We start from the raw sequence: 14,940 nt of genomic DNA, 5'->3' as shown, positions 1-14,940 counted from the left end.
CATTCTTATATATTTCTATACTGTGTATTGTGTATTTTGTTGTACAGTTATTTTATTTTCAACTTTAATTTATATATTTATCTTATTCTTTCCCAGTTAAATTTACCCTTCATTCTAATTTATGTTGTACAGTTATTTCATTTTTAACTTTAATTTTTATATTTTATTTTATTTATTCCTTCCTAGTTAAATTTACCCTTTTTAATTTTCATATTTATTTCCTATCTTATTCATAGCCTCTTCTTTTTTCTTTAGGTCACGAGCAGTTGTGTAAGAATTTCACTGCATATCATACTGTGTATGACTGTGTATGTGACAAATAAAATTTGAATTTGATTTGTTTTGATTTGGTTTCACCAGTAGATGGTGGAAAACTTTAAAAGTCATTCACGACTATTTCAAGCTTCACTGAGAGGTTTCACAAGAGGAGCTCTGATTCAGGCAGTGTGATCCAGATGGAAGCCCAGACTGAGTCTCATGTTTATCAATTTATACTTTATCACACACTAAAACACTTCATTTCTTTACTTTAGGTCAGACCACTGAGTGTGAGACTATAAATATTGACAGGGTAATGAACACTAGTCAAACATTCACCATGTTAAACCTTCTCTATACTCATATCTTCCTGATAAAGTGCAACTGAACATGCACAATACATACTGTACTGTTCGGTACTGGTGTTTTACTTTGTTTTGCACCCGCTGAATGATGTCCCTGCTGTTTATAGTGTGCCAGTTGAAGCTTAATTTTTATTCCTTATTTCATGGTAAATAAAAATAAGATTGAACAAAGAGGGAATCCCAGAGTTTATTGATCCTGCAGAACTTATACGGAACGCTTTTACAGGTTATAGAGGAAATTAAAAAATATAAATAACATGTGGATGTCCTCTGGTCTGAGGTGCTGGGGGAGCAGTTAGAGACCACCAGCTGGACGTCAGTGGTTGGACTGGTGGACTACTTCAGTGAAGAGTAGACGATGTCTGGCTCTGGTTTAAAATCTGAACACAAACACACACAGTTCAAAAAACAGCAAATATTATTACAAGCTTTGTAGTTCAATCAAGACCTCCAATCTCCACCTCTCTGCATCACACACAGTCCCTGTTCAGACTTTACTGGGACTAGTTCAGAAATCAATGAGCTGTCGACACTCTAATTAAAGTTCACAGAAGTCAAACCTTGAGCTCAACAACAACTTGCTCTTTAACTGCATTAAATGACATTAAAAAGTCAAACATTTGGTTACGTGGTTAGCTTAGCTTAGCACGATGGTTGGAAACATGGTGAGCAGCTAGCTTGACTCGGTTAAAGATAAAGAGCAGCTGTACCTGGGCCTCCTTGTTCTGATGTTTGTTTGTTCATAACTGACATCTTCAGTTCTCACTGCTGAGTCGACTGCAGCTGAATTTCTGTCTGTGTAATAAATAATAGAACACATTTGCATTTCTGTAGGTGCACAACTATAAAACTACATCATCACACTACAGCAAAATGTTTTAATTAATAAGCGGATTAAATATATATTTTTTGAAAGCTCAGCACCTTTTGTACAGTTTTTTTTTTTCTCGTCTTCACACCTTTGCTCTGAAACACAAAGTGACCACAAAGAACTGGGGGGTGTTTCTGTGTACGGGGCAGGTGGACGACCACAAAGCTGCCAGTGAAGACTGACACTCTTCACCACAGAGTACAAATCAAACACTTTTCACAACATGAGCACTAATATTAGACACACTGGTATGCTGTGATGACTACTGTTATACTAGAATTACTACTTTATTTAAAATAAAATTATATATAAATACTGAGATAGATCAAGTTTAAAATTTCGGAGTCAAAAAAAAAAAATATATATATATCAAAAAAGGTAAATTTAAATGAAAACTGAATAAAATGGAAACAGTGCTTAATGTAATTAATATTGACCTTGAATGGATGGTGATCTGTGTGGAAATTTTATTAAAATGCTTTTCCAAATTATGTCTCCGTGTTCCCTCCTGTTAAAATAAACAGCTCTGTGTTGAAACACCTGCAGCTGAAGTGTTTCTTTCTATCAGAAACAGGATGCTGGACGACTGCAGAGCTGTTAGCTTCAGTTAACCACAGACCACAAACACACAGTCCAGCTCACAGTGAACAACACTCAGTAAGTGTGAAACATGCAGACGGTTGCACTTGACTAAGTTTTACTTACTACCATCAGTTCTCAATGGAACTGACTAAGCATTTCTAATTTTAAATGAAGCAATAAATGTATCACAAAAGTATGAAATTAAATATTGTGATTTCAATGTTTGATTCTTAAAATCTCACATGGTAAACAGTCTTCATATTGACCTTGAACTCAAATACTCAGCAGCCATCTTTGTCATGCATCTGGGCAGATATTTGTGCAGTTATTTTAAAGCCCCGACCTAAATGACAGGGAGCTTCATAGCTTTCAATTGACAGAAAAAAAAATGCATGTATAGAATCATCAGTGAAGTCTGATAAAACTTGTGTAAATAGATTGGTTATGTTACCCTGACTCAAGATTTACCCCACAGTTATCCTTCAGCTACATCTGTGTGAAGTTATGTGTTATATGTCTTCATTAGAACATTAAACAAAAGGGAAGCTTTTCAGAGCTGAAACATAACCTGAGAAAACCTGCAGTTCCTTCAGTGTTCACAGGTACACATTAAATTCCCCACGCGAGGGAGCAACATTTTAGACAATGTTTTCACCAGCCAGAGAGAAGATTACAAAGCCCTCCCCCACCTTGGTGCCTCTGATCACATCACTGTTATGCTAATGTCGATATTTGTGTGGCCAGAAAGATCCTCAGAGGCACTGCAAGACTGCTTTTCCTCCAAAGAATGGGCGATCTTTAAGTAGGCTGCCACACACGACAACACCACAGGAATATAGAGAAAATGTCATTGCCTACATCTCAAAATGCATCGATGATGTCACAGAGACCAGGACTATCACTGTCCGGGCCAATCAGAGACCATGGCTCAGAGGTGAGGTCAACAGGCTCCTGAGGGGGAGAAATGCAGCCTCAAGAGCTGGGGATGAGGTGAACCTAAGAACCCCAAGGGCAAACCTGTCACGTGGCATCAGAGAGGCGAAAAAGGCAGTACTCCAGGAGGATTTCACAGAGCTTTTGTGGCAGCAGAGATACTCTGAGGATGGGCAGAGTATCGTCAGAGTGCCGGTCCCACCTCTTTATGGGATGAGCTAAAGAAATTCTTCTTGAGGTGCAGAACCTGACCCCCACACAGAGGATCCCTTGCCAGGATCAACACATGCAAAGCCCCAGGTCCTGATAACATCCCAGGACGAGCACTGAGGGACTGTGCTGTGAAACTCACAGATGTCTTCACAGACAGCTTTAATACATCACTGAGCCAGGCTGTCGTTCCCGATGACCGATAATGCAATTTCAGCTTCACTCAGCCCTCACACATCTGGACACTAGAGACTCATATGTTAGAATGCTGCTCATAGATTTCAGTTCAGTGTTCAACACCATCATTCCCCAACAACTCATTCCCTGGATCTGCTGGGGATCAGCACCTTGCTGTGTAACTAGCTGCTGGATTTCCTGACAGGAAGACAGCAGACAGTACGGGTTGGCAGAAACACCTCCAGCACAAGAACAATGAATACGGGGGCTCCCCAAGGATGTGTTGAGCCCTCTTCTCTTCACACTGCTGACCCACAACTGCACACCATCACACAGCTCCAACATTTTCATCAAGTTTGCAGACGACACAATTGTGGTAGGTCACATCAGCAACAACGATGAGACCTACTACAGGAGTGAAGTTAAACATCTGGCCGAGTGATGCAGCAACAACAACCTTTCCCTGAATGTAGAGAAGACTAAGGAGATCATCATAGACTCCTGGAGAACTCACACCCTGCACACCCCACTAACCATCAATGGTGCTGCCGTGGAGGGTAAGCAGCACAAAGTTCATGTTTGTGCACATCTCAGAGGATCGCCACTCATCCGTCCAACAGCTTCTTCAGTATGTTGCCATCAGGAAGGAGACTGAAGAGCCTCCGGGCCAGAACCAGCAGACTGAGAAACAGCTTCATCCATCAGAGTGTCTCACACACGAACTCCACACCTGCACTCACCTTGTTAGAGTAGACGCTTTTGAGATTGTCATTTGTGCTAAGATATATATAATCATTGTGTGTATGTGTGTTACTAGGTTTTATAAGCTTCTGTGCAGACATGAGAGCAGCCTCAACGCTATAATTTTCTGTTATACATTGTGAATCCAGAAGGTTCTATTCTTCTAAGGTGCAAGACTGTTTATTTCTGTCATGGTCCTGGGCCATGTTGGCCCAGTGTTCTTAGTTTCCTTGTATGTTTGTATTTTGTTCCTTGCTTAGGCCATGTTTTCTGAGTTGCCCTGTTGTGTTGTTCCCTAAGTGTTCTCCCTTCATGGCTCTTACCCCCTGTGTGCCCCTCTGTGTATCTGTGAGCCCTCGTCTCTCCTTATGTTTTATTCCATGCTTCCCCTGCCCATTATGTCTAAGTTCTCCCCGTGCTCTCTCTTCCCCCCTGTGTGCCCTCTATGTATTTATGAGCCCTCGTCCCCTTTTCGTGTTTATTCCGTGTCTCCCCTGCCTGTTACGTTGGTGTTCTACTCGTGCTCTCTCTCCTCCTGTCTGAACCTCTGTACTTCCTGTTTCACCTCTCCCGTCAGTGTTCAGTTCACCCCGCCCTGTCTCGTTATGATTATCAGTGTCACCTGTGTTCCCCGTGTGTTCCCACTTCCCTCGTTAACCCTCTGTGTATTTCTGTCTGCGTCTCCCTCTGTTCAGCGTGACGTCGTCCCTCATGCTGCGTGGATTTCCCTGTGTCTCTCTCTCCGAGTGTTAGTTTACTTTTCCCAGTTTAGTTTTGTATTTCCTATGTTCTGCCTCTTCGGCAATAAAGCTGCCTTTTGAGTTCATCCCCGTGTGTGTGAGTTTTGCATTTTGGGTCCTCCTCCTGCCTGCCACACAGCCGAGCCTTGACAGTACGACGTCACCAGACATGGACCCAGCAGGCTCCTCCCGGGAAAGCGATTTGGCCCGCATCTTCGGCCTGTGGGAGCGAGTTTCCCACGCCTCGGACATTAAAACCATGTCCATTGGGATAAACGCCATCGAGGCTATTCTCAAAGGGAATCCCCATCTCCACGAGCTCTCAGGATTTTCGGGCCTACTGTCCAATCTGCAGAAAGCCAAGGAGACAGTACAAATCCGCGAGCTCGTCATACCGCAACAGCGACCGCCACAATCGGGAAACGTTTCCACGCTGCTGCCACTGGACTCCTCTCCATCCACCCTCCACTCTGACTGTCACTCACCCGCTGCTTTTCTCGCAGCAATGTGGTCGGAGGATGAGGAGCCGGCCGCGATCTCTCCGTCGTTGCCGGTTTCCTCCATCACCGCACCTCCGGCTTCCCGAGGAAAACGGCATTCACGCCGCCGACGCGCCACCCCACAGCCGGACATTCGGCCTTCTAATTCACCTGCTGTGGTGAGTGAGAACTCTGTGTCTTTTCCAGACATTATGACTGTTCATTCAGGGGCTGTGTTTTGTGTGGCGGAAGTCAATGCGAGCTGCTTATCGCCTGCGCAGCCCTTCACAGCTCCGTTAGCTCCCTCGCAGCCCTTCACAGCTCAGTTAGCTCCCTCGCCGCCACCCTCAGTTCAGTTAGCTCCCTCGCCGCCACCCTTAGTTCAGTTAGCTCCCTCGCAGCCACCCTCAGTTCAGTTAGCTCCCTCGCAGCCACCCTCAGTTCAGTTAGCTCCCTCGCAGCCACCCTCAGTTCAGTTAGCTCCCTCGCTAGCTCAGCCATTAACTCCACCACAAGCTCCATTTTCACCTCTACCATCGCTTCAGTCATCAGTTCGGTCTGCCACTCAGTCGCCCTTAGCTCCATCATCCACACTACCACCTGTTTCTCTTCCACCACAACCGTCACTACACCCAGCCACTCAGGCTGCTACTCAGTCAGTCATTCAACCCATAGCCCTGCCGTTACTATACCCTGTAGCTGAGCCACTAGCCGCCCGACCCACAGCCACTTCAGCCACTCCTTCACCCGTTACACCTCCACTACAACCATCACTGCAGCCTCCAGTGTCCCCAGTGCAGCCTCCAGTGTCCCCAGTGCAGCCTCCAGTGTCCCCAGTGCAGCCTCCAGTGTCCCCAGTGCAGCCTCCAGTGTCCCCAGTGCAGCATCCCTTAGCACAGTCATCCACTCAATCACCAGCTCCACTTTCCCCTCAACTACCACTACCACCTCTAGCTCAATCTCCTGTGCACTCACCTCTGGTTCATTCTCCTGTGAAGTCATCTACTCCACTGCCTACTCCACTCTCACCACCTCCGTTACAACAGACATCAGTTCAGTCCCCTGTGCCAGTGCAGACGCCCTCAGTTCAGTCCCCCGTGCAGTTATCTACTTCACCACCATCAGTAGCTCAGCTCCCACTCTCATCCGCCTCTCCAGTAGCTCAGCTCGCACCTGAACCATTGGCCCAGTCCCCGATAGCAATACGGTCTTCTGTTCGGCTTAACATTCAGCCAGGGGTCCCAAACCTCTCTGGCTCTACATCAGCTCCTGCTGGAAGCTCGGATGAGCTCATCCAGGACTCCGTGGCTCCCACGCCGCCATCTACCTCATCCGCTGGGGGTTCCAGTGAGCCCGGCCAGCACCTCCTCGTCTCCGCTGGAGGGTCCGAGGGGCCCGTTCAGCCTCACGCCTCGTCAGCTGGAGGGTCCGAGGGGCCCGTTCAGCCTCCTGTCTCCGCTGGAGGGTCCGAGGGGCCCGTTCAGCCTCCTGTCTCCGCTGGAGGGTCCGAGGGGCCCGTTCAGCCTCCTGTCTCTGCTGGAGGGTCCGAGGGGCCCGTTCAGCCTCCTGTCTCCGCTGGAGGGTCCGAGGGGCCCGTTCAGCCTCACGCCGCATCAGCTGGAGGGCCCGAGGAGCCTGTCCAGCCTCACGCCGCATCAGCTGGAGGGCCCGAGGAGCCTGTCCAGCCGCCATCTGCGACCGCTTCGTCATCGCCTGGTCCGGCCTCAGCCTCTGCATCTGCTACGCCTGGTCCGGCCTCAGAGTCTTCGTCCTCGTCTGGCCCAGCCGCCTCAGAGCCCTCGTCTGGCCCAGCCTCCTCAGAGCCTTCGTCTGCTGCAGCCTCCTCAGAGCCTTCGTCTGCTGCAGCCTCCTCAGAGCCTTCGTCTGCTGCAGCCTCAGCCTGTGCTTCGCCTGGTCCCGTCTCGACTGGTCCTGTGCCCACCGGGCCTCGGCCAGTACGCCTGACACTGGAGAGCCGCCGCCGCTGCCTTCCGCGCGGCCGGCCCCCTGAACTGCACCGTCATCGCCTGAGTGGCCGCCGTCGCCTTCCGCACGGCCGGCCCCCGGACCGCCTTCGCCTGAGTGGCCGCCGTCGCTTTCCGCACGGCCGGCCCCCGGACCCTCTTCGCCTGAGTGGCCGCCGTCGCCTTCCGCACGGTCGGCCCCCGGACCAGCGCTGTCATCGTCGCCGCCGCCTCCCGCGCGGTCGGCCTCCTGAACTGCTCCGTCGTCTCCTTCGCCGCCGCCGTTGCCTTGCGCACGGCCGGCCTCCTGAACTGTTTCCACGTCGCCGCCGTTGCCTTGCGCACGGCCGGCCTCCTGAACTGTTTCCACGTCTCCGCCGTTGCCTTCCGCATGGTCGGCCCCCTGAACTGCTCTGTGTTTGGGTTATTTTCTTGGGCTCCGGTGTTTGCTGTGCTCTTCTTTTGTTTTCTGTTCCGAGCCCTCCGTCCTGGGCCCCCGCCGCCCGCCCTGGGTTGTTTTCTGTTTGGTTTTGTTTTTCTGTGTTTGGGCTGTCTGGAGCCAGCCCTTGAGGGGGGGGTACTGTCATGGTCCTGGGCCATGTTGGCCCAGTGTTCTTAGTTTCCTTGTATGTTTGTATTTTGTTCCTTGCTTAGGCCATGTTTTCTGAGTTGCCCTGTTGTGTTGTTCCCTAAGTGTTCTCCCTTCATGGCTCTTACCCCCTGTGTGCCCCTCTGTGTATCTGTGAGCCCTCGTCTCTCCTTATGTTTTATTCCATGCTTCCCCTGCCCATTATGTCTAAGTTCTCCCCGTGCTCTCTCTTCCCCCCCTGTGTGCCCTCTATGTATTTATGAGCCCTCGTCCCCTTTTCGTGTTTATTCCGTGTCTCCCCTGCCTGTTACGTTGGTGTTCTACTCGTGCTCTCTCTCCTCCTGTCTGAACCTCTGTACTTCCTGTTTCACCTCTCCCGTCAGTGTTCAGTTCACCCCGCCCTGTCTCGTTATGATTATCAGTGTCACCTGTGTTCCCCGTGTGTTCCCACTTCCCTCGTTAACCCTCTGTGTATTTCTGTCTGCGTCTCCCTCTGTTCAGCGTGACGTCGTCCCTCATGCTGCGTGGATTTCCCTGTGTCTCTCTCTCCGAGTGTTAGTTTACTTTTCCCAGTTTAGTTTTGTATTTCCTATGTTCTGCCTCTTCGGCAATAAAGCTGCCTTTTGAGTTCATCCCCGTGTGTGTGAGTTTTGCATTTTGGGTCCTCCTCCTGCCTGCCACACAGCCGAGCCTTGACAATTTCTGCTCTACACACACGTACACATGTCAGCTCATTGAAAGGTTGCATCCTGTACAGGGCATCTGGAAAGGTTTATAAGAAACTATGCCTATGTATGTGATGGCGAGGAACACACACAAACACCCAGGAAGGCAAATACCTTGCTAACACACACATGCCCGCTTAAGACTGTCACGTGTTCAATCGAACTATTTGTAACTGCATATTCATGTAATCACTTGTCAATTAAAGAGGCAGGAAAGGGGAAGTCAGCCCAGGTTGGCTAAGTTCAAGTGAAGACTAAAGAGCTCTTGACCTTGGCCGGCTTCCCTCGCGAGAGAAAAGACAAAGAGCGCCGTCTTGTCCTGTTTTGCCGTGCAATTGGTTGTCTCTGTTCCAGTGGGGTTTGTGCCTTAATAAACCCAACACTGCTCTTCCCTCTGAACTCCTCAAACATACAAACTCTGACCCACCACCATTGCCCTTTCACTGACTGCCTCACCCCCACTTGCACACGACATAGCCACAGTCACTATGATTGTGTTGGACACTGCTGTTTATATAATTGTATGTTATTGTGTGATGTTGTAAATAAGACGTTTATTTTATTTGTATCTTTTTATCTTCATATTAGTTTAGTGTACACTGAGGGCCATGAGGTATTGTCAATTCAAATTCTTGTGTGTGACTGTACATATGGTCTTTGACAACAAAGCTGACTTTGACTTCACTTTTGACCAATGCAGAGAAGAAAGAAAAGAGATGAGACTGATCAACATGTTTACTACGATAACAAAGAGCTTAAACCTCAACATGAATTCTTCTATGATGAAAACACAGTACTACCTCTGCGTCGTCTGATTGGCTGTTTTTGAAGTTTTGACATCACAGTACATGACATAAGTGATGATGTCATCTTCTTCAGCTTCTTTTCCATCTGTTAAAATTTTCCAAAATGAACAATTATATAAATTAAATATCTAAACAAAGATTACATTTAGGTTAAGTTGTTACCGTTATCTTAATGAATGTGAACTTTATTCTACTAAACAAACAAACAAACAAAAGATCAGGAAGTCTGAGTCTCACCTTCAGGTTTCCTGTGAACACATCGTCTCACCAGCAGAACCAGTAACACCAGTAGAACCAAAACACAGACTGATCCAACACATGAAAACACAGAGAGAACAGGAGGAGAGGTGGAACTAGGTTGAGGTGTGGATGTAGGTGGAGGTGTGGTGGTGTGTTCCCCTAAAATAAAGCAAACACAGTCATTAAGTTGTCGTCACATTGTGAATGTTGAAAGCTGCAGAAACACAGACAGGTGAGTGTGTCACCTGTGACAGTGATCCAGCTGGATGGAGACTCTCCATGACTGCTGATGTCACACTTGTAGAGGCCTTCATCAGACCTGGAAACATGCTGGATGGTCATGTGACCTGTAGGCTGCTTCCTGATGAGGGAGCCATCTTTATAGAAAGCAGCTGGGAGGTTGGAGGGAGTGGTCTTTGTTTTACAGAGCAGAGTGACGTCATCTCCCTCCATCACAGGGAGGACAGGACTCTGCAGGATCACTGATCCACCTCAACACAGAGACAAACTACAGCATTTCATCCATTTACACACAGCTTCATCAACACTAACTCCACACACTCAGCTTACCAGTGACTGTCAGGTTAACCATGTTACTGATGGCACCCTCTCTGGACTCACACCAGTAAACTCCACTGTCCTGTGTTAAAATGTAGCTCATGTTACAGGAAGAATTAGCTGAAGTAACTGGTTTTCCCCATTCAGCTCCACACTGAGTCCTCTGTAAATTGCTTGTGTTTCTCCTCAGAGTCCATCCAGCAGAGCTGTCGTCCTCCTCACAGCTCAGAGACACAAAGTCTCCTTTAAAGAACTGAGAGCTGCTGGGACTCACAGTCAGACGAGCTGTGAGGGTTAAATTAAAAAATATATATATATTATCTGCAGTGTTGGTCAAGTTGCATTTTTTTTTTTGCCTGTCCCGTTTGGCTCTTTTACCATCAGAATTATTGTCTAAAGGCAAAGAAAGATGACCAACGGATTTACTTTACCAAATGGACCATCCCAGCCTTACCATAATGGCCTATTTGATTCACCTTTTATTGTTTATTTTATTTATTTTTTTATTTTCACTTGTTAGATACGGGACAGACTTGAATGAGGAAAAGAAAAGGGAGAAAGGAAGAGGGGGAAAAACAGTGGAGAAGAGGGACGGGGATGAAGGGCAAAAAAACAAAAACCAACTAAATAAGCAGACAAAAAAAAAGAAGAGGAAGGGAATTCCAGAGTCGTGGAGCAGAGCAGCTGAAAGCCCTGCTCCCCATGGTGACAAGATGGGGGGACAGAGAGAGAAAGGGAAGAAGAAGATCTAAGACACCGAGATGGGGCAATGATCCGAACCAGATCAGAGAGATATGGAGGAGAGAGATGGGAGAGAAGTAAGGTCAGTACTTCCATGATTTAAACGCTGCACGCTCAAACTCTCTCCCGCACTCCATATATTATCCACTGTTGATCTGCACACAGCTGTTGATCCGAACGTCGCACTCGCTTACGTCATTGCGAGACACTCTTGCAAAAAAATCAGGCTTTTAGTAACGCAGTAACGTGGTGTGCTTACGGGAAAGTAGCACTAATATAGTTACCTTCTTTTGCAATAGTAATCCCTTCACTTCACTCGTTACTTGAAAAAAGTAATCTGTGTTACTGCCCATCTCTGATTATCTGTGAATATTTTCTTACATTTCTCATTTCAGCACTTTTATATTTGATATCTACCAACATGAACCCAATCAGGTCATATCAGTGAGCATTAATCATTTAAACTGTGACAGAAGAAGGTTACTGACCTTGGTTTGTTGTGCAGCTCAGCAGTGAGATCAGAACTAAAGAGAAATGACACTCAGGTTGATTTGAGGTGAACATAAAGAACAACTCCACACAAACAGCTGACAAACACACAAACTCACTTTTCTGATTTTCTACAGCAACATTGTGTTCTGTTCTTTTGCAGAATTATCGACTTCAGGGTCACAGTACAGTTCAAGTTTATCAAACCTGTTATACGGTCAGTACAGGTCAGTACTACAACTTTTAAATACCACAGTAAACCCATGTTTTCACTATAGAGCTGTGTCCACATAATGAGTAAACGACTGAAAGACTAATTTGTACATCCTCTATCCAAGAGCAAGTGGCTCCCGCCATTTTTTTGGTCAACCGACCCCAGCAAGTCAATCTGGATCCTGACCTCTCTTCCCCTCACACTCTCAGCATCAGCTCTCTCCAGGTTGTGTACTAAGCACACTACTCTACTCCCTCTACACATCTGGCTGCAGTCCCACTCACCCAGACAACATCATTGACAAATTTGCATCAGACAAGACATCAGACTTCTGTCAGTCTGCCCCAGGGCAGCTGTGGCTACACCTGTAGCTTGCTCCACCAGTGTGTGAATGGGTGGATGACTGGGTGTGTAAAGCTAGTCCCTAGAAGGGGACTAGTAAAAGCGCTATACAAATACAGGCATACATTTACCATTTACCATGGAGAAAAGTTGTCGTATCATATGCACAGGGAGTTTGTGTGTGTGTGTCATGGGGGTGCATTTGTTTGACCTCCGGCTCACCAAAAGGATCATAAAAGCAGTAAGCTTACAACACAAGAAACAGAGGATGTATCTACAAAAAAACCTCCCCCAGAACAGAGTGACTGGAGAGGTGGTCAGAAACAAAGGAATGTATTTGATGCTATAGTTTGAACTAAGACTTTACAAATTTAACAAACACAATGACAACATTCAACAATTTGACCCTAACATCATCCTTGACTTCAGAAGTGCCCCTGCCACCCTGCCCATCAAGTATGTAGAGCGAGAGGAATCCTTAAAATTTAACACCACAGCGCTGGTTAAGAAGGCCTAGCACCGACTACACTTTCTAAGGGTGCTCAGGAAGGAGCAACTAAACACCCCACTGCTGGTGACCGTCTACAGATGCACCACCGAGAGCCTGCTGACCTATGAAGTGGCAGTGTGGCATGCTAGCTGCTCGAAGGCAGACAAGAAGAGACTTCAGACGGTGGTAAACACAGCAAGAAAAACCATTGGCTGCCCCTTCCCTTCTTGTCTGCCATCTATAACTCCTGTTGTCATAGCAGGGCCAGAAACATCTTTAAGTACACAACCATCTTTTTAACCTACTGCCCTGTGGCGCTTCAGATCCATACAGGCTAGAGCAAACAAGCTATCACCATACTCAACTCAAACTTGCACAAAAGTAATTTGCACTAAAAATTGTTGGTGCTCAAATTGTCTGTGTCATAATTGTATTTATATTATTTGTATAGTTATATTATTGTTGATTGTGGCTCAAGAGTTGGGAGCCGGTTTGAGCCCCGGCTCGAACAGTCTCAGTCGTTGTGTCCTTGGGGAAGACACTTCACCCGTTGCCTACTGGTGGCGCCAGTGTCCGGCAGCCTCGCCTCTGTCAGTGCGCCCCAGGGTGGCTGTGGCTACAATGTAGCTGCCATCACCAGTGTGTGAATGTGTGGATGACTGGATGTGTAAAGCGCAATACAAATACAGGTCATTTACCATTTTACCATTTACCATATTAATGTATAGTTTTTTATAATGTGCTAAGTACATGTGCACTTTTATGGAGCTGTTTTAAATCTCGTTATACTGTGGATAATGACAATAAAGGCTTTCATTTCAATTTCAGCTTTTCACTGCCTGCTGTGTTTCCTCGACTCCTGAGCAAAGATAAAGAGTCAGTTCAGACCTGCAGTTGGTCCTCGTGGTGTTTGAACTTGAATTCAGCCTGATTTGTTTTTCATGTCTTCTCCTCCATCATCAGTTATCAGGAGAGCAGACAGTCAAAGTACAAGAATTCAAACAAACACAGAGATTCTACTTACAGAGCAGACACAGCACAGATGTTTCCTTCATCGTCCTTCTCACTCATTTGAGCTTCTTTTCATTTCTGTCACTGTCACCAAGTAAAGCCCGCCCTCTTCCTCTGAGCACCAGCTTTCTATTGGTTCAAACACACTGGGTAACTAAATTCTTATAAAAATGCAAGATACAAACTGTAAACATGTATCTTTTAATGGAATGAGATTGCTCAGACATTTGGCAATTCACACAGCTGGATAGAAAAATCAGAAACAAGTCAGATGTCCTCTGGTGTCAGTGATCTGTGGTTTGGTTGATGAACAAATCCATGTCTCTGTAGTGGACGTCCCCCTCAGTGAGAGAGGCAGATACAAGCTGAAACACAGGAATCAAACCAGGGACGCTGCTGTTATGGAGCTGAACTGGAACCAGGTTGCTGGTTCGAGCCCCGGCTCCGACAGTCTCGGTCGTTGTGTCCTTGGGCAAGACACTTCACCTGTAGCCTACTGGTGGTGGTCAGAGGGACCGGTGGCGCCAGTGTCCGGCAGCCTCGCCTCTGTCAGTGCGCCCCAGGGTGGCTGTGGATACAATGTAGCTTGCCATCACCAGTGTGTGAATGTGTGTGTGAATGGGTGAATGATTGTGTATAGTGTAAAGTGCTTTGGGGTCCTCAGGACCAAGTAAAGCGCTATACAAATACAGACCATTTACCATTCAGACACTGAGGCCCTCTGAACACATTTTAATTACAGCAGTGCAGAGACACACTGATGACTGACTGGAACACTATGATGGTTCATATATGGCCACTAGAGGGAGATGGTGGACTTCAAATACTAACATGGATACAAGCAGATCATCAAATTGAGGTTTCAACACAACTGAGTTTGATGCTCTTTGATGTTTGCACAAGTACATGAGCCTTAATATACAAGGAAAAATGTCTTCTGAAACATCTGTTGGGTTTTCTTTGTCAAACTCTTCTAAACTCATATTAAAAACAAATATGTTGGACAGAATCAACCTTTTGGGATTTACTTATCTGGATGATTGAGCATGCACACACACTACCATGTCTATGTTATGTTGTGTACTGGTAAAGGTAGCCTGACTCAATTTAGATCCAGTTGAACTTTGAAGTCATATTGTGAGCTGCAAACCTTCAGGTTTAATTTTAAAAGGCAACTTTTGGGGTATAAATATAGAAGAATCTGAAAGAGGTGTGGCCACAGCTGAAAAGCCCAAACCATGGAGAAAGGAGGACTCTGTAAACACCCTGTTTTTTGTATCATTTCTGATGACTATGTTAAAAAGGAGTTTTTTTGGCTTTCCATTGTGATTTTTTTATTTAATTATTATTTATTCATTTTGACTCAATACAGACTGCAAGGACTGCGCACCATAACGGAACAGGTAGCTGTTCTG

The 14,940-nt window shown here is 46.5% G+C and overlaps 1 long non-coding RNA gene across 1 annotated transcript; it reads right to left on the bottom strand.

Moving 5' to 3' along the window:
- Window positions 1-851: 851 nt before the first annotated feature.
- LOC308413099 lies at window positions 852-9,830 on the bottom strand. Its single transcript, XR_013974667.1, has 4 exons — window positions 9,678-9,830; window positions 9,435-9,525; window positions 1,334-1,418; window positions 852-1,003 (listed from the first exon to the last, which is right to left on the bottom strand). It is a non-coding gene; the product is annotated as an uncharacterized lncRNA (long non-coding RNA).
- Window positions 9,831-14,940: the final 5,110 nt, after the last annotated feature.

This window comes from Rhamphochromis sp. 'chilingali' (assembly GCF_963969265.1).
Source record: "Rhamphochromis sp. 'chilingali' genome assembly, chromosome: 1".
NCBI lineage: Eukaryota > Metazoa > Chordata > Actinopteri > Cichliformes > Cichlidae > Rhamphochromis > Rhamphochromis sp. 'chilingali'.
The sequence above is the reverse complement of the archived record's forward strand: the minus strand, read 5'-3'. Positions and strand labels throughout refer to the sequence as shown.